The sequence below is a fragment of the Mustela lutreola genome, chromosome X (assembly GCF_030435805.1).
Source record: "Mustela lutreola isolate mMusLut2 chromosome X, mMusLut2.pri, whole genome shotgun sequence".
NCBI lineage: Eukaryota > Metazoa > Chordata > Mammalia > Carnivora > Mustelidae > Mustela > Mustela lutreola.
The window spans coordinates 77,045,571-77,065,856 of NC_081308.1; the positions used below are offsets into that span (position 1 = coordinate 77,045,571).

The window sequence follows — 20,286 nt, forward strand, 5'->3', positions numbered from 1 at the left end:
TTCATTATCAGTAAATGCTACTGTCACAAATCATTCTGGTCACTAAAGATTTTATAATGTTTATAAGTCTTAGATCTTTTTCTGTTTAATGCTAATGGACTCCAGGAGCTACAAAAAGTCTTAAAAAGAAATGTGTTATGGATAGGTTTCATCTTCCCTTCAAAACATATGTATTACTGACATTTATGGTAGTAAGAATGCTTGAACACATTCTTGGAGATTTTGATTGTACATACTCAATAGTATATAATGATCAATTCAGTTGTTATTGCATTCCTTTGCTTTCTAATTCATGTGTTGGACCCTTTTTAGTAGATCCATGACTTGGCAAAAGATAAAAACATCTTGTGAGTAACTTCCTTGAAAACTCAAGTTTGTTTAGCAATTTGGCTCACAAAGCAGTTTCTCACCTATTTATTTCCTTTGATAATCATAAAAATTCTGCAAGGTAAGTAGAACAGGTATTATTACATTCTTGGGAATTGAAGAAACCAAAGCCCAAAGAGGTTCAGCAATTTGGCTAAGTTTAAATAGCTACTATATAGTCAAATAAAATACTTTAACCTCCAAATCCAACATTCTTCCATGAGAAAATAACCCCTGGTAAAGAAATTAAAGCGATAACACATATGGTTTCATCAATATACAGGTTAATAGATTTTGGTGACTTCATAATGGGTAAGGAACACAATGCAATTAGAAAAGAAATTTCCCCAAACAGTGGGTTCATGACTCTGCTCACATTGCAAAGCAATGAAGTAGATTTCAATTTGATAATGGTGAACAAAATATTTATTTGCTATGATAACTAGCTTTTTTTTGATGAAACGTTAGACCATTACTGAGTTTCCTACTCCTTCTTTGCAAAAAACAAAAACAAAAAAAACCAAAAAACAAAAAACAAAACAAAAAACAAATCAAAACAAAAAAACCAAAGATCATATCAGTGGCAAAGCAACAATTATAAAATCCTTGTTTAAGATTAAAAACAAAGGATATGCAGCTTACCGCCCTTCCTGTAATATATTATAAATACCAACACACACACACACACACACACACACACACACACACACACAACACATATGTGTGTGTGTATATATATATATACACATATATATAGTTAAAATGAATAGTTCTGTAGTAAGTTTTGACTTAGAAATTTCAAAGGAAAACATTAACTTTGTTACTTTGATTAACTACTCCAAGAAAAGTCAGTCTATTACAGTAGTTCTTAGCAATGGATTATTTTGGGTAACTTCTAATTTAAAAGATAGACTTGTCTTAGCATTATTAGTACAGGGAAATTCGGGTATTAGGCATGACAGGTAATATAAAATAGTGATCATAGAGAATTTGGAGAAAATTTTTTAAAAATACTGGAATATAAGATCTATACTTTCTATTTTTCATGTCTGTATTTAAGTTTATAGTTAACAGTGTGATATTATTTTCAGTAGTAGAATTTAGTGATTCTTCACTTAAATAAAACACCTAGTGCTCATCACAACTACCCTCCTTAATAGAGATCACACATTTAGCTCATACCCCCTGCCCACCTCCCTACCAACAACCCTCTGTTTTCTACACTTGAGTCTCTTTTATAGCTTACCTCCCTTTCTTTTTTTTCCCTTTCCCTTATGTTCATCTGTTTGTTTCTTAAATTCCACATATGAGTGAAATCATATGGTATTTGTCTTTCTCTGACTGACTTAACTTTACTTAGCATAATACACTCTAGCTCCATCCATGTCACTGTAAATGGCATGATTTCATTCTTTTTGTTGTCTGAATAATACTCTGTTGTATATGTATACTACTTATTTATCCATTCATCTATCAATAGGAACTTGTGCTCTTTCCATAATATGACTATTGCTGGTAATGCTGCTATTAAATATCAGTATTTTTGTATCCTTTGGGTAAATACCTACTAGTACAATTGCTGGGTAGTACTATTTTTAACTTTTTGAGGAATCTTCATACTATTTTCCAGAGTAGCTGCACCACTTTGCATTCCTACAAATGGTACAATAGGTTTCCCTTTTCTCTGCATCCTAACTACCACCTGTTGTTTCTTGTGTTGTTGATTTTAGCCTTTCTAATAGGTGTGAGGTGATATATCATTGTAGTTTTGATTTCTGTTTCACTGATAATGAGAGATGTTGATCATCTTTTCATGTGTCAGTTGGCCACCTGTATGTCTTCTTTGGAAAAATATATATTCATGGCTTCTGCCCATTTTTTTTAATTATTTATTGTATGGGTGTTGAATTTTATAGGTACTTTATATGTTTGGGATCCTAACACTTTATCAAATATGTCATTTGTGATTTTTTTTTTCTCCAATTCCTTAGGTTACCTTTCAGCATCCTTTTTTTTTTAATTTAATTTTATTTTTTTTCAGTGTTCCAAGATTGTTTATGTACCACACACAGTGCTCCATGTGATACGTGCCCTCCCTAATACCCACCACCAGGCTCATCCATCCCTCCACCCCTTCCCCTCTAAAACCCTCAGTTTGTTTCTCAAAGTCCATGGTCTGTTATGGTTCATCTACCACTCTGATTTATCCCAATTCACTTTTCCTTTCCTTCTCCTAATGCCCTCCATGTTATTCCTTATGTTCCACAAGTAAGTGAAACCATATGATAATTGACTTCCTCTGCTTGACTTATTCCACTCAGCATAATCTCCTCCATTCCCTTCCATGTTGATACAAAAGCTGGGTATTCATCCTTTCTGATAGCTGAGTAATATTTCATTGTATATATGGACCATATCTTCTTTTTTTTCAGTACTCTATTGAATTTATTGAAAAAAAATCCACATAGACACAGAACTACACAGTTCAAAACCTTGTTTTTCAAGGGCTGACATATTTTTAATGTACAAAAGTTCCATTTTGTTTTGTTGTATCTTCCATTTCTGACCTCATTGTGTTCATGTCTTTTATTATATTCTTTTTTTAAATTTTTTATTTATTTTATTTTTAAAAATTTTTTCAATTTATTTATTTTCAGAAAAACAGTATTCATTATTTTTCACCACACCCAGTGCTCCATGCAATCCATGCCCTCTATAATACCCACCACCTGGTACCCCAACCTCCCACCCCCCCCCACCACTTCAAACCCCTCAGATTGTTTTTCAGATTCCATAGTCTCTCATGTTTCTACTCCCCTTCCAATTTACCCCAACTCCCTTCTCCTCTCTAACACCCCTTGTCCTCCATGATATTTGTTATGCTCCACAAATAAGTGAAACCATATGATAATTGACTCTCTCTGCTTGACTTATTTCACTCAGCATAATCTCTTCCAGTCCCGTCCATGTTGCTTGGACCATATCTTCTTTATTCATTGATCTGTTGTAAGGCATTTTTGCCATTTCCACATTTTGTTGACTCTGATCATTGCTGCTATGGACATTGGGGTACAGATGACCTTCTTTTCACAACATCTGTATCTTTGGGGTAAATACCCACTAGTGCAGTTGCAGGGTCATAGGGTAGCTTCATTTTTAATTTTTTGAGGAATCTCCACATTGTTTTCCAATGTGACTGCACCAACTTGCATTCCCACCAAGAGTGTAAGAGGGTTCTCCTTTCTCCACATCCTCTCCAGCATTTGTTTTCTTCTCACCTTGTTAATCTTTGCCATTCTAACTGGTGAATGGTGGTATCTCAATGCAGCTTTGATTTGAATTTCCCTGATGGCTAATGATGATGAGAACTTTTTATGTGTCTGCTAGCCATTTGTATGTCTTCATTGGAGAAGTGTCTGTTCATGTCTTCTGCCCATTTTTTTTTTTTTGGATGTGTTTTTTGGGTGTTGAGTTTGAGGAGTTCTTTGTAGATTTTGTATATCAGCCCTTTGTCTCTAGTGTCATTTGCAAATATCTTCTCCCATTCCGTGGGTTGCCTCTTTGTTTGGTTGACTATTTCCTTTGCTGTGCAGAAGCTTTTGATATTGATTAAGTCCCAAAAGCTTATTTTTGCTTTTGTTTCCTTTGCTTTTGGAGACGTGTCTTGAAAGAAGTTGCTGTGGCCAATGTCAAAGAGGTTCCTGCCTATGTTCTTTTCTAGGACTTTGATGGATTCTTGTCTCACAATGAGGTCTTTCATCCATTTTGAGTTTATCTTTGTGTATGGAAATAGAGAATGGTCGAGTTTCATTCTTCTGTCCATAGCTGTCCAATTTTCCCAGCGCCATTTATTGAAAAGACTTTTCCCTTTTAATATTCTTTCCTGATTTGTTGAAGATTATTTCACCATTGAGTTATGGGTCCATATCTGGGCTCTATATTCTGCTCCATTGGTCTATGTGTCTGTTTTTGTACCAGTACCAGGCTGTCTTGGTGATCACAGCTTTGTAATAAAGGTTGAAATCAGACAACATGATACCCCAGCTTTATTTTTCTTTTTCAACATTTCCTTAATGACTCAGGGTCTTTTCTGGTTCCATATAAATGTTAGGATTGTTTGTTCTAGCACTTTGAAAAATGCGGGTGGTATTTTCATTGGGATGACATAGGAGGTCCTAAGGGGGAAATACATAGCCATCCAAGCCTCACTCAAAAAAATTGAAAAATCCGGAATACACCAACTCCCTTTACACCTTAAGGAACTGGATAATTGAGAACAAATTAAACCAACCCTATAAACAAGAAGGGAAATAAATTAAGATTAGAGCAGAGATCAATAAGTTAGAAACCAGAGATACAGTAGAATACATAAATAAAACTACAAGCTAGTTCTTTGAAAGAATTAAGATTGATAAACCAGAATAAACCAAAAGAAAAGAGAAAGGACCCAAATTAATAAAATTAGGAATTAAAGGGGAGAGATAGTGACTAACACCAAGGAAATAGAAACAATCATAAGAAATTATTATCAACAGTTATATGCCAATACTTTAAGCAACATATAAGAAATGGATGTATTCCTGGAAACCTATAAACTTCCAAAACTGAAACAGGAAGAAATTGATAACCTGAATAGACCAATATCTAGTAATGAGATTGAAGCAGTGATCAAAAACCTCCCCCAAAACCAGAGTCCCAGAACTGACAGATTTCCTGGGGGATTTTACCAAACATTCAAAGAGGAAATACTACCTATTCTCCTGAAGTTGTTTCAAAAAATAGAAACAGAAAGAAAACTTCCAGACTCTTTCTATGAAGCCACCATTCCCTTGGTCCCCAAGCCCAGCAAAGATCCCACCAAAAAGGAGAATTTCAGACCAATATCCCTGATGAATATGGATGCCAAGATTCTCAACAAGATCCTAGCTAATAGGATCCAACAATAGTACATTAAATAGTTATCCACCATGATCCAGTGGGATTTATTCCTGAGATGCAAGGGTGGTTCAACATTTGAAAATCAATCAATGTAATAGGGAAAAAAAATCAATAAGAGAGAGAAGAACCCATGGTCCTCTCAATTGATTCAGAAAAAGCATTTAATAAACTACAGCATCTGTTCCTGATTAAAACTCTTCAGAGTATAGGGATAGAGGGAACATTACTCAACTTTATAAAATCCATCTATGAAAAACCCACAGCTAATATAATTTTCAATGTGGAAAAGCTGAGAGCCTTCCCGCTCTCTGGTACATGACAAGGATGCCCACTCTCACCACTGTTCAAAATAGTACTGGAAGTCCTAGCAATAGCAATCAGAAAACAAAAAGAAATAAATAGTATTCAAATTGGAAAAGGAGAGGTCAAACTCTCTCTCTCTCTCTCTCTCTCTCTCTCTCTCTCTCTTTGCAGATGACATGATACTTTATATGGAAAACCCAAAAGACTCCACCCCCAAACTACTAGAACTCATACAGCAGTTCCGTAATGTGGCAGGATACAGAATCAATGCACAGAAATCAGTTACTTTATTATACACTAACAAGGAATCTATAAAAGGGAAATTAGAGAATCACAGAACACTCATGAAAGGAACTGAAGAAGACCCAAAATGATGGAAGACCATTTCATGTTCATGGCTTGGAAGAATAAACATTGTTAAAATGTCCATACTTCCCAGAGCAATCTATACTTTCATTCTTATTCTTTTTAAATTTTTATTTATTTATTTTTAAAATTTCTTTTCAGTGTTCCAGAATTCTTTGTTTATGCACCACACCCAGTGCTCCATGCAATACATGCCCTCCATAATACCCACCAGCAGGCTCATCCAACTTCCTACCCCCTCCCCTCCAAAACCCTCAGTTTGTATCTCAGAGTCCATAGTCTCTCATGGTTTATCTCCACCTCCAGTTTCCCCCAACTCACTTCTCCTCTCCATCTCTCTATGTCCTCTGTGTTATTCCTTATGTTGCACAAATAAGCAAAACCATATGATAATCAACTCTCCCTGCTTGACTTATTTCACTCAGCAAAATCTCTTCCAATACCTTTAAGCTTTCTTAATTGTTGTCTTTGCTGTGAAAAATCCATTTTGATGAACTCCCAATAGTTCATTTTTGCTTTTGTTTCCCTGGCCTTCTACAATGTGTCTAGTAAGACATTACCATAGCCCATGTCAAACAGGTTGCTGCCTCAAGATTTTGATAGTTTCATGTCTCACATTTAAGTCTTTCATCCGTATTGAATTCAATTTATGCATTATGAAAGAAAGTGGTCCAGTTTCATTCTTGTGGCTGCCCAGTTTTCCAAACACCATTTGTTAAAGAGACTATCCTTTTTCCATTGGATATTCCTTCCTGCTATGTCAGAGATTAGTTAACCATAGAGTTGTTGGTCAATTTGTGGATTTTCTTTTCTGTTCCATTAATCTGTGTATCTTTTTTTGTGCCAGTACTATACTGTCTTGATGACTACAGCTTGTAATATACCTTGTTTTGCCTCCAGATTTGTTTCTCTTTTTCTGATTGCTTTGACTGTTTGGGGTCTTTTGTGGTTCCATATAAATTTTATGATTATTTGTTAGAGTTCTGTGAAAAATACTGGTAGTATTCTGATAGGGATTACAATAAATGTGTAGATTGCTTTGGGAAGTATAGCCATTTTAACAATATTCTTCCAATCCATGAGCATGGGAGGTTTTTTCATTTCTTTGTGTCATTTCCAAATTTTCATAAATATTTTGTAGTTTTTAAAGTACAGATCTTTTACCTCTGTAGTTAGTTGTATTCCTAAGTATTCTATGTGTTTTTGTGCAATTGTACATGGGATGGATTCCTTGAAATCTCTTTCTGCTGCTTCATTATAGGTGTATAGAAATGCAACATATTTCTGTATACTTACTTTGTATCCTGTGACATTACTGAATTCGTGTATCAGTTTTAACAATTTGGTGGTAGAGTAACATGTTATCTGTAAATAATTGTAATTTGAGGGGCTCATGGGTGGCTCTATTTGTTAAGTGACCAACTCTTGATTTCACCTCAGGCCATGACCTCAGGATAGGGAGATCAAGCTTTGTGTCAGCCTTTGCATTCAATATGAAATCTACTTCATTTATTTCTCCCTCTCCTTCATCCCCTTTTGCTTGTGTGTTTTCTCTCTCTCTCTCACTAATATAAATAAGAAAGAAAGAAAGAAAGAAAGAAAGAAAGAAAGAAAGAAAGAAAATGGAAGGAAAGAAGGAAGGAAGGAAGGAAGGAAGGAAGGAAGGAAGGAAGGAAGGAGGGAAGGAAGGAAAAAAGAAACTTTGACTTCTTCCTTGCTGATTTGGATGCCTTTTATTTCTTTCTTTGTTTGATTGCTGAGGCTCAGACTTCCAGTACTTTGTTAAATAGCATTGGTGAAAGTGGACATGCCTGTCTTCTTCTTGACCATAAAGGAGAAGCTCTCAATGTTTCCCCAATAAGGATATTAGCTCTGGGTCTCTTGTATATGGACTTTATGGTTTTGCATATATTCCCTCTATCCCTACTTGTTTGGGTTTTCATCAAGAATGGGTGTTGTATGTTTTCAAATTCTTCTTCTGCATCTATTGAGAGGATAATATGATTTTTATCCTTTCTTTTATTAACGTGATGTATCATATTGATTGATTTACACATATTGAACCATCCTTGCAGCCCAACAATAAATCCTAATGAATCATGGTGAATTAATCTTTTAATGTACTGTTAGATTTGATTTCCTAGTATTTTTTAATAATTTTTGCATTTATATTCATCCAGGATATTGGCCTGTACTTCTACTTTTTAGTGGGGTCTTTTTCTGGTTTTAGAATCACAATAATGCTATTCTCTTAGAATGAGTTTGAAAGTTTTCTCTCTTTCTTTCTTTCTTTCTTTCTTTCTTTTTTATTTTCAGCATAACAGTTTTCCTTGTTTTTGCACCACACCCAGTGCTCCATGCAATCCGTGCCCTCTCTAGTACCCACCACCTGGTTCCCCCAACCTCCCACCCCCTGCCCCTTCAAAACCCTCAGATTGTTTTTCAGAGTCCATAGTCTCACATGGTTCACCTCCCCTTCCAGTTTCACCCAACTCCCTTCTCCTCTCTGACTGCCCTTGTCCTCCATGTTATTTGTTATGCTCCACAAATAAGTGAAACCATATGATAATTGACTCTCTCTGCTTGACTTATTTCACTCAGCATAATCTCTTCCAATCCCGTCCATGTTGCTACAAAAGTTGGGTATTCATCCTTTCTGATGGAGGCATAATACTCCATAGTGTATATGGACCATATCTTCCTTATCCACTCGTCTGTTGAAGGGCATCTTGGTTCTATCCACAGTTTGGCGACCGTGGCCATTGCTGCTATAAACATTGGGGTACAGATGGCCCTTCTTTTCACTATATCTGTATCTTTGGGGTAAATACCCAGTAGTGCAATTTCAGGGTCATAGGGAAGCTCTATTTTTAATTTCTTGAGGAATCTCCACACTGTTCTCCAAAGTGGCTGCACCAACTTGCATTCCCACTAACAGTGTAAGAGGGTTCCCCTTTCTCCACATCCTCTCCAACACATGTTGTTTCCTGTCTTGCTAGTTTGGGCCATTCTACCTCGTGTAAGGTGGTATCTCAATGTGGTTTTTTTTTTAATTTTTTATTTTTTATAAACATATATTTTTATCCCCAGAGGTACAGGTCTGTGAATCACCAGATTTACACACTTCACAGCACTCACCAAAGCACATACCCTCCCCAATGTCCATAACCCCACCCACCCTTCTCCCAACCCCCCTCTCCCCAGCAACCCTCAGTTTGTTTTGTGAGATTAAGAGTCACTTATGGTTTGTCTCCCTCCAAATCCCATCTTGTTTCATTGATTCTTCTCCTACCCACTTAAGCCCCCATGTTGCATCACCACTTCCTCCTATCAGGGAGATCATATGATAGTTGTCTTTCTCTGCTTGACTTATTTCGCTAAGCATGATACGCTCTAGTTCCATCCATGTTGTCGCAAATGGCAAGATTTCATTTCTTTTGATGGCTGCATAGTATTCCATTGTGTATATATACCACATCTTCTTGATCCATTCATCTGTTGATGGACATCGAGGTTCTTTCCATAGTTTGGCTATTGTGGACATTGCTGCTATAAACATTCAGGTGCACAGGCCCCTTTGGATCACTACGTTTGTATCTTTAGGGTAAATACCCAAAAGTGCAATTCCTGGGTCATAGGGCAGTTCTATTTTCAACATTTTGAGGAACCCCCATGCTGTTTTCCAGAGTGGCTGCACCAGCTTGCATTCCCACCAACAGTGTAGGAGAGTTCCCCTTTCTCCGCATCCTCGCCAGCATCTGTCATTTCCTGACTTGTTTATTTTAGCCATTCTGACTGGTGTGAGGTGATATCTCATTGTGGTTTTGATTTGCATTTCCCTGATGCCAAGTGATATGGAGCACTTTTTCATGTGTCTGTTGGCCATCTGGATGTCTTCTTTGCAGAAATGTCTGTTCATGTCCTCTGCCCATTTCTTGATTGGATTATTTGTTCTTTGGGTGTTGAGTTTGCTAAGTTCTTTATAGATTCTGGACACTAGTCTTTTATGTGAGATGTTGTTTGCAAATATCTTCTCCCATTCTGTCAGTTGTCAACTCTCAATGTGTTTTTAATTTGAATCTCCCCGATGGCTAGTCATGATGAACATTTTTTCATGTGTCTGATAGCCATATGTCGCCACTTCTCCAATGAAAGTTTTATTTATATTTGAGAAGAATAGGCAATAACTCTTTAATTTTTTGATAGAATTACCCTGTAAATTCATCTGTCCCTGGTCTTTTGGTTGTTGGGAGGTTTGTGATTACTGATTCAATTTCTTTGCTGGTTATGGGTCTGCCTAATTCTTCTATGTGTTCCTGTTTCAGCTTTGGTAGTTTGTATGTTTCCAGGAATTTGTCCATTTCTTCCAAATTATCCAATTCATTGACATATAATTTTTCATAATTTCTCTTATAATTGTTTGTATTTCTGTGGTGTTGGTGTGATCTCTCCTCTATATTTTGTGATTTTATTTATTTGTGTCCTTTCTCTCTCTCTCTCTCTCTCTCTCTCTCTTTTGACAAGTCTAGCTATGGGTTAATCAATTTTATTAATTCTTTCAAAGAGCTACCTCCTAGTTTCACTCATATGTTCTAGTATTTTTTTTTCCTACATCTTTATTTCTGCTCTAATCTTTATTATTTCCCTCCTTCTGCTGGATTTAGGCTTCATTTGTTGTTCTTTTCCTAGCTCCTTTAAGTCTAAGGTTGCATTTTCGGACTTTTCTTGCTTCTTGAGGTAGAACTGTATTGCTATATCCTTCCTATTAGGACCACTTTTGCTGCATCCCAAAGGTTGTGTACCATTAGTTTTCATTTTAACTTATGTCCATGTCTTTTTAAAATTTCTTCTTTACTTCCTGGTTAACCCACTCATTCTTTAGTAAGATGTTCCCTACCCTCCATATATTTGTGGTCTTTCCAATTTTTTTTTCTCAAGCCTGACTTCATGTTCATAACATTGTGATTGGAAATATGCATGTCATGATCTCAATCTTTTTTTATATCTTGAGGCCTGATTTGTGATCCAATATGTGATCTATTCTGGATAACGTGCACTCTGAAATAATGTGTATTCTGCCACTTTAGGATGAAGTATTCTTAACACATCTGTTACGACTATCTGGTCAAGCATGTGATTCCAAGCCCTTGTTTCCTTGTTGATTTTCTTTTTAGATGATCTGCCCATTGAAGTAAGTGTGATGTTAAAGAGCTACTATTATTGTATTATTATCAATGAGTTTCTTTATGTTTGTTATTAGTTTTATATATTTGGGTGCTCCCAAGTTGGGAGCATACACATTTACAATGGTTAGATCTTATTGGATATATCCCTTTATTTTGATATAGTGCCCTTCTTCATCTCCTATTACAGTCTTTGATTTAAAATATAGTTTGTCTGACATAAGTATTGGTACTTCAGGTTTCTTTTGAGGTCCATTTGCATGATAAATGGTTCTCCCTTCCCTCACTTTAAATCTGTTGGTGTCTTTGGGTCTAATATGAGTCTATTATGGCATATAGATTGTTCTTTTTTTTTCCCCGTTCTGATACCCTACATCTTTTGATTGGAAGATTAAGTCTATTTACTCTCAGAGTGATTGTTGATCGATATGAATATATTGCCACTGTATTACCTGTAAAGTTGGTTTTTCTGGAGATTTTCTCTGTTCTTTTCTTGTCCTTGTTGCTTTTGGTCTTTATCACTTAAAGGGCTACCTTTAATATTTCTTGACGTGCTGATTTAATAATCATGAACTTCTTCAGATTTTGTTTGCCTGGGAAACTCCTTATTTCTTTTTCTATTATGAATGACAACCTTGTTGGAGAGAATATTCTTGTCTGCATATTTTCCCCATTCAGCGTATTGAATATATCATGCCACTTTCTTCTTGCCTGCCAAGTTTCTGTGGAAAGATCTACTGGTAATTTAATTGTGTTCCCTTGTAATTTAGGTATGTCTTTTCTTTTGCTGCTTTTAGGAGTTTTTTCTTATCTCTGTATTTTGCAGGTTTTAATAGGATATTCTTGATGTTTTCCTGTTTTCTTGATTTTGATGGGAGTTCTCTCTTCCTCCTGGATTGGAATATTTGTTTCCTTCCCCAGATTAGGGAATTTTTTTGCTACAATTTGTTCAACTAAACCTTCTACTTCTTTTTCCCTCTCTTCTACTTCTGAGATTCCTATGATCTAAATGCTATTAATCTTTATGGAGTCATTGACTTCTCTAAGTCTACATTCATGATCTAATATTTTTCTTTCCATCTTCTTTTCAGTATTTTGCATAATCTTATAATCTATATCAGTTATTCATTTCTCTTCTCCTTCCATCCTTATGGTCATTACATCTAGTCAGTTTCACCTTAGTTATAGCATTTTTTCTTTTATCCTGAATGCTTTTCTCAAGCCCAGCTAGTAATCTTAAGATTGCTGATTTAAATTCTGGATCACAAATATTATATCTGTTTTAATTAGATCCCTGGTGATGATCTTTTATTGGTCTTTCTTTGGGATGATTCCTCCCTTGACATTTTGTCTAGGTTTTTGTCTTATTCTCTGTGTTAGGAAAGCATGTTTTGTTTCATGCTCCTGAGAGTAATGACTTTATTAAGAAGAGGCCATATATTGTCCAGTGCCCAGTGCTTCAAGAAGTGTCTCTGGTGTATGCTGTGTGCACTCTGCTGCTGTGTTTGACTGTGGTTAGTAAACTTCATGTGTGCAGGGTGTTTGTGCTGTTCTTCTGGGATATGGGCTTGTTGCTTTGGTTCTCACAATTGTCCTAGTAAAGAAACACCTGCAGTGCACAGATGGGGAAAACTCCACTGTTCTCTTCTGGTGCTGTTCTGCTTACTGAAGTCAGTCTGTGTTGATGGGTGGGAGAGAAAAATCACACCAGCCCTCTCCCTCATCTTTTGCTTTTGTCCACTGTCCAGAAAGCCCTCATAGAAGATTAAATAAACTTTACTCATGTTTCCCACATACATCTTAGATCCCTGCTTTCACCCTTTTTATGTCTGGGCCATCTGCCCACCTTGCATCACTGTACACCTGTGTTTTATCTCAGAAACACAGACTGAGTCTCAAAACGCCAAGCTTTAGGGACCTGGTGCAGTGAGGATCCATGCTGGCCTTCTAGGAGAGGGACTTGCCACACTGGGGCTGGTGCCAGTTTATTCCAGAAGGGCAGTTGCACCAATGTGCAGGAGTTGAGTTTAGAGTAAAGCATAGCAAAATGCCTGAGTGCAGGTTAGCAGCCCTCCTCAGGTGTCTCTACTCCTAAACTTAAGGGGTGAGGTAGTGCAATGGCGCCCATCCACTCTTTTTTTCCTGAAAGGCAATACTATCTTTCCCAAATACACTCATAGAAGTGGGAACTGTCTCTCCCAGTACCTCCCAGGGGAGTCTCTAATGACAACATCTGCTCCTGGGCCTCTGCCCTCCTCCACAGGAGCAGTGCTGTGCCCACAAGGCTCAATGTCAGCCATGGTGCAGACTTCTAAGACTCCTGTTTTTGTAGTCTGCTGCCCATAAAAACTCATGATAATCAGCCTCTTGTTTTCACAGTCAGTGGCTTTGGGGAATTGTCTCCCCTGTGTGATCCCCTGTGCAAATCCCCTGTACACTGATATTTCTCTGACTCTGTCTCTTTTTTCTTGCCTCTTTCTGTGACCAGGGCTTCCTCCCATCTGCAGCATCTGAGATCCTTTTCTCCCCCAAATCACATCTCCACATCCACTATCTTTAATGATATGATATCTTATCTCCCTCTAATTGTGAAGTTCATTCTGTCAGTCCTAAGATCAATTTATTGGCTATTCAGAATAATTTGATATTTACCTAGCTGTGTTCAAGTGATGATGCAAGAATAGGGTCTACCATCTTAACTCTTCCTTTTGAGTATAAGATATTTTGGTATGTTGCTAATAGTTTTTGATATCATGTGTTGGGATAAATGAAAGAGGGCAGTGGTGGGTGTTGGTTAGTAGATATAAAGCTAGAAGAAATTGAAACAACATAAACCAAGCCAATGAAAGCCTAGATATACCACAAGCAAAATTCAAGTAATGGCTGGAATGGAGTCGTTGGAAATCTGTGGAAAGTCATGATAGCAAATATAAAAAAGCTCAAATAAAATAAAATACAGAAATGCCAGATTATAATAGTCTATAAAATAAACAATTGAAGAAAAAGCCTAGGCATATCTACATTTTTTGCACCTATTTGTGGAAATACTCAGGGAATCTCATCAGGCTTAGTTGAATTTAGTTATACAAACTATACTGAATTAGGATAGTCCTAAAGATAAGAACTCAATGTAAGACAGAAAGGAAATAACTTTAAAACTCTAATACTAAGGAAGTATAAGTGTGAGATTATACTTTTAGCTATTTAAGACATCAGTAAAAATATAGATTTTGAGAGACATTATAGATATATTGCCAAAATACCCTAAAAATAAGTAACATAAGTGTTATGTTTACTCATGTATAGATCCACCCTATCTATCTATTTTTCTTTCCTTTGATATGTGGTCATTCAATAAACATTTATTGATTGCCTTCTCTGTGGCACTAATGTTAAGGATAATAAGATAGTGTTTTCCCTGGAGATACTTACAGAACTATTGTGAAGATAAAATGGAATAATGGCTCAAAAGCACTTTCAAAAGTTAAAAATGTTGTACAGAATACTAGGCATTTTTATTATAATCTCCCAATATGTGAAATGGTTATTTAATATCCTTGGATAGTGTATAGATAGAGTAAATTAGGACCTGTGATCATCTTTTACTTAATTTTTAACTTAATTCTGGGAAATGTGTGTGGGAGGAAAAGGAGAAAGATTTTCTGAAAATTGTAATATTTACACAGATTACATGGACCTTTTTGTTTCAAATAAATTTTATATCCTACTCTCATGATGTCATGCTCTGAAAATCAAATGTTAGATGTGATTACTTATTTTAAGAATGGGTATGGACAAAATGGGACCAGGGAGGGAGACAAAGCATAAGAGACTCTTAATCTCAGGAAACAAACTGAGGGTTGCTGGGGGCTGGGGAAGAGGGATAGGGTGGCTGGATACGAACATTGGGGATGGTATGTGCTATGGTGAGTGCATGAATTGTGTAATACTGATGTTTCACAAACCGGTACTCCCAAAGAAAATAATACATTATATGTTAATAATAATAATAAAAAAACTTTAAAAAAGGAATGGAGATTTTCTCTCACAGGAGAGGTGCCTCCTTCATATCCCCTATAAAATCTACCCTAGTTTCCAATTGGAGCTTGATCCCTATCCTGGTCCTGTGTCCTAGTGTGAACACACCTTTCTATATATCTTTCTGACTGATGAAGAGAAGCAGGTTTTAGCAGTTCAGCCACAAATTGATGGTATGATTTTAATTCTCATCTGTGTGAATCTCAGTTTTGTCCATCTAAAAATTTATCTTTTAACATGATGTGAAGAGCACTAGTTGTTATAGGCAACTGATGAATTATTGACCACTACATATGAAACTAATGATGTACTATAGGTTGGCTAATTGAATTTAAATTAAAAAAAGAAAAATAACAACAACAAATGATCATTTAGTTGGTGATGATACCTTGGTAATGCTGTAAACTCCTGAATGTGCAATGGGGGAGCCAACCTTGGAGATCTGAGCATGTGGGGAAAAAGATCATTTAAAAAATTTCAGCTGAGGGGCACCTAGGTGGCTCAGTGGGTTAAATCCTCTGCCTTCAGCTCAGGTCACGATCCCAGGCTCCTGGCATTGAGCCCCACATCAGGCTCTCTGCTCACCAGGAAGCCTGCTTCTCTTCCTCTCTCTCTGCCTGTCTGCCCACTTGTCAAATACTTGTCTCTGTCAAATAAATAAATAAATAAATAAATCTTAAAAAAAAAAAAAGAAATTTCAGCGGAAATATGCTGCTACTATAAGCACAAATTAGAATCTGTTTCTCTTCTTATGTATAACATGAAAGAATAGAGTATGGACAATATTGTGATGACCAAACTAACCAGCATATTTTCATTCATCCCTTATTGTGGTTAAGTTGTGGAGTCAGTACTATTTAGCCATTTGGTGTAGATAGAATTGGTAGTAACAAAAATGGGAATAGGGTATTTTCAAAAAGACGTATTAAAGATGTGAATAGTAACAGTCTCATAATCCAAATGTTTAATGTATATTCACTTGCATTGAATGTTTAATTTTTAGTGACATAATTGAATTTTATTTAGTACAGTGACAAACTATTTCATATATACTATATGAGTATAAAATGGGTTGGATAAGACTAGAAATAAATGGAATTATTTTCTAGCACCACAGTTCTCAATGATCCTAATTGTATATACGTGATAGTTTCTAATTCAATTAGGATCAGCTATATTCCACATTAGCTTATCTGTTAAAATCTGTGCATTGTATTAGGAAAAATACATTAACTTAGAAATACGATTTTAACTAGTTTTAACTTATTAATATTGACACGAAAAGTGGAGGAATATTTGAATCATTTTGTTCCTTATAAATTTCCCCAGAACTGTAAAGACTTCTTGCGACCTTCTGCTCTTTTTTTTGCACTCTCAGTGACAGCCAAAATTCATCATTGGTCCATTTTTTCCTACGCATTCAGAGGGCATAATTTATTACTGTTATTTAGGAGTCACCTTTACAGACTCTCAAAAGAGAAACCGGGGTTCCTGGGTGGCTTAATCAGTTAAGTGGCTGCCTTCCACTCCGGTCATGATACCAGGGTCCTGGGATCGAACCTCGCATCAGGCTCCTTTCTCTTCCGAGAGCCTGCTTATCCCTCTCCCCCTTCCTGCTGCTCTGCCTACATGACCTTTCTCCCTCTATCTCTCTGTTATATAAATAAGTAAAATCTTAAAAAAAAAAAAAAAAGACAACATCCCCTGAAATATTAAAAAAAGAGAGAGAGAGAGAGAAATCACTCATCCCTACCTAGACACAATCTCATCTGTCAACTTTGAAAGTCACAATTCATTGCAAATGTCCATGTATTCCATCAGAAAAGAAGGTTGTAAAGTCTCCATCGTTGAACTTGTTCTATCTTGAACTGATTTTTACAGGTGTATGTGTATTTTTTAAAGATTTATTTATTTGAGTGACAGAGTGTATGCAAGTGGGGGGAGGGGCAAATAGAGACTATCTTCAGACTATCCCCACTCAGCTTGGAGCCAGTTTTGGGCCTCAGTCCCACAACCCATGAAATCATGACCTGAGCCAAAGCCTTGGCTTAACCCAACACTTAACCGAGTGAGCCACCAAGGTGCCCCTGTGTGGTTGTTTTTCATCTTTTACAGCTAAATGGTCAAAAGAGCAGACTAGAATGATGTTCAGTATAAATCAATACTACAGTGATGTTCAATATAAATCAAGTCTACTCATTAAGATGTTGAGCTAATTGAGAATAATAGTATCAGTTTCAGCAGAAATATTTTGGGTGTTCAGTGTTTATCTTTGCTGGCTTAGGAATGACACTGCACAAATTACAAATCAGTTACTTTTCTGGATTTAGGTTTGTCTTATTTGAAAATACAAGATTTCTATCTCATAAAGAAATTGCAGTTTCAAGTTATTTTTGTACACTCTCAGAATCTGGACACATCATCTACTCCTATCCCATCAGTATTTGTTACATACTCATGTAACACAATGTACTATTACATAATTTGCTTCTTAGGACCCAATGGAGTATCCAAAGGTTATTGTGTGTATTTTTCCCTTTTTTATCATTTTAAAAATATTTCCAGTATAAAAAATAAGTAACACATATGTAAGCTATAAAGTATAGTAATAATTTTTTAGTGAACATACCATGTAACTTAAGAAATAAAACATTATCAAAAAAAAAAAAAAAAAAAGAAATAAAACATTATCAAAACCTTGCATCTTTGGTGAGTGCTGTGAAGTGTGTAAACCTGGTGATTCACAGACCTGTACCCCTGGGGATAAAAATATATGTTTATAAAAAATAAAAAATTAAAAAAAAAAAAGAAACTTTAAGGAAAAAAAAAAAAAAACCTTGCATCTATTTATGTGTCCATCCCTTTTCCTATACTTCTGCCTCTCCACCAAAGGTAAGCACTCCCCAAAATTTTGTGTTTAACTTCTTGTTTTTTTACACTGCTTATTTGAAAATAAATATTTAATTTTAGAAACAACTTACAGAATAATAGAATGTCAGAGCTGGAATGTACCTGTGAGATCATCCAGCTCAACTCCATCATTTTACATAAAGGGAAACTAAGACCTAAGGGAGGCAGAACAAGGATGGCTGACCTTTCAGTGGGAATTTAATCATCATTTGGGAGGTTGGAATGATATATATTAATATTCTATGAGTCTACTATCTACTCAATAATAACTGCAATCATGATAGATGTTGAAATACATAACAATAAAACTAGGTGCTGTAGTTCTTAAAACAGATGTCTTTGTAACTTAAAAATATAAAAAATATGTAATAATGTATTTATAGAAAAAACTGTCTATAAATCAAAATTGTTTATACTGTAACTTAGTCTCTGAATTCCATTATAAACTCAGAACATGAGTCTCCTTAAAAACTTAAATGCTCAGTAAATTCCTTTAAAAGGCACATCTCAATTTAAAAAATTCTGATGAAAATATTAATGTGCTCTGATTTTCTTTGGAATTATATTACTGCATACATTAAATAGTATGATGAACTAGTGTACTAATACATATAATATTTTGGGGCCACCAAATCAGATTATTAATTTCTAAAACTGTCCCTAGAAATTTTAGTGTATTATTCTTTTGCTATCACAGAATATCAGAATTGATAATCTAAGACTTCTTTTTGATGGCTTGTCATTGTTACACTATATATATTGGTTAATGGATTCATTTGAGGGAAATTGTGGATAAAATGGCACTGATTTAGCTAAGGAATATTACAATGGAACATTACATAGCCATAAAAAGGATGAGATCCTGCCATTTGTGGCAATATGGATGAACCTAGAGGCTATTATGCTAAGTGAAATAAGTCAGACTGAGAAAAAACATATGATTTAACTTTCATGTAGAATCTAAAAAATGAGTAAGTGAACAAAAAGCAGAATCAGACCTATAAAAAGAATAAACTAATGGTTGTCAGGGGATGGGCAAAATATGTGAAGGAGAAAGAGAGATACAGGCTTCCAGTAATGGAAATGAGTAACTCATAGGAATAAAAGACACAGCATAAGGAAAAAAGAATAACCTTTGCTAATGTTTTCTAAAGTCTCAAAAAGACATTTTTGGTTTGTGAACACACCATAATATGTTTCTAATTGTTTATCAACTGAGGTTATTTAAACTGGAGTTTCTTTCTCTCCTACTGAAGAAATTAAAGGAATTCTGAATTCTTTTTTAAAATGATTTTATTTATTTATGGGGGGGCAGAGGGAGAGGGACAAGCAGATGCTGTGCTGAGGGTGGAGCCCAACACAGGGCCGAATCCTATGACCCTGAGATCATGACCTGAGCCAAAATCAAGAGTCAGACTCTTAACCAACTGAGCCGTTCAGTCATCTCCTGAACTCTTTTATAAATTGAAGATTCAGTATTTGATTTATCTGTTCTTAAATTTGTAGTTTTGCCCAAAGCTCAATCTCACTAATCTGTGTTAATGGGGAAATAGTAAGTCTGAAATAGAGACCAGTACTGACCAACAGAATTTTCTGTAATGGTAAAAATTATTTTCCATGCTGTCCCATATGATAATCACTATTCACATGTAACTGATATAGTACTTGAAATGTGGCTAGTGTGATTGGGGAATTGAATTACTAATTTATTTATTTAAATAATATAAATAACTATATTTGACTAATGGCTACCATTTTGGGAGGATCAGATAGAAGGTATCAAAAGGATAATGTGGCTATATTTAAGAAATAAGGATATAAATATAGAGTCATCATACTAGACACGTTTGCCTGAGTTGACAAGCATTTGAAATTAGTATGCTGTTTGTTTTGACATAAATAATTTTAGGCTAGTTTCTTATTTGAGTGAAACAAATCAAAATTGAGGAAATGTTTATTTTCTTGATGCATCCTTTTTGTAATGTGGGGAGAAATCCATAGCCTTACAGTCTATTAGTACAGTTACATATTCAAAATCTGTTAGTGCAGATTTATTGTTTTCTCACAAGGACTGACAATAGAGAGACACATAGTGATATAATTTTTTATTAAACACAAGAAATAATAAGAATAATTTCAATGACAAAATAGAGGAAAATCTACCAACTAAAATGACAGACTT

General features: G+C 35.6%; 1 protein-coding gene and 1 non-coding gene across 2 annotated transcripts in view; both read left to right on the plus strand.

The window, feature by feature from the left end:
• Nucleotides 1-20,286, plus strand: part of DACH2 (dachshund family transcription factor 2) — an 878,628-nt gene that overhangs the window by 661,490 nt on the left and 196,852 nt on the right. The window lies entirely within an intron of this gene.
• Nucleotides 15,568-15,647, plus strand: LOC131822395 (small nucleolar RNA SNORD55/SNORD39). Its single transcript, XR_009350254.1, has one exon. It is a non-coding gene; the product is annotated as a small nucleolar RNA SNORD55/SNORD39 (small nucleolar RNA).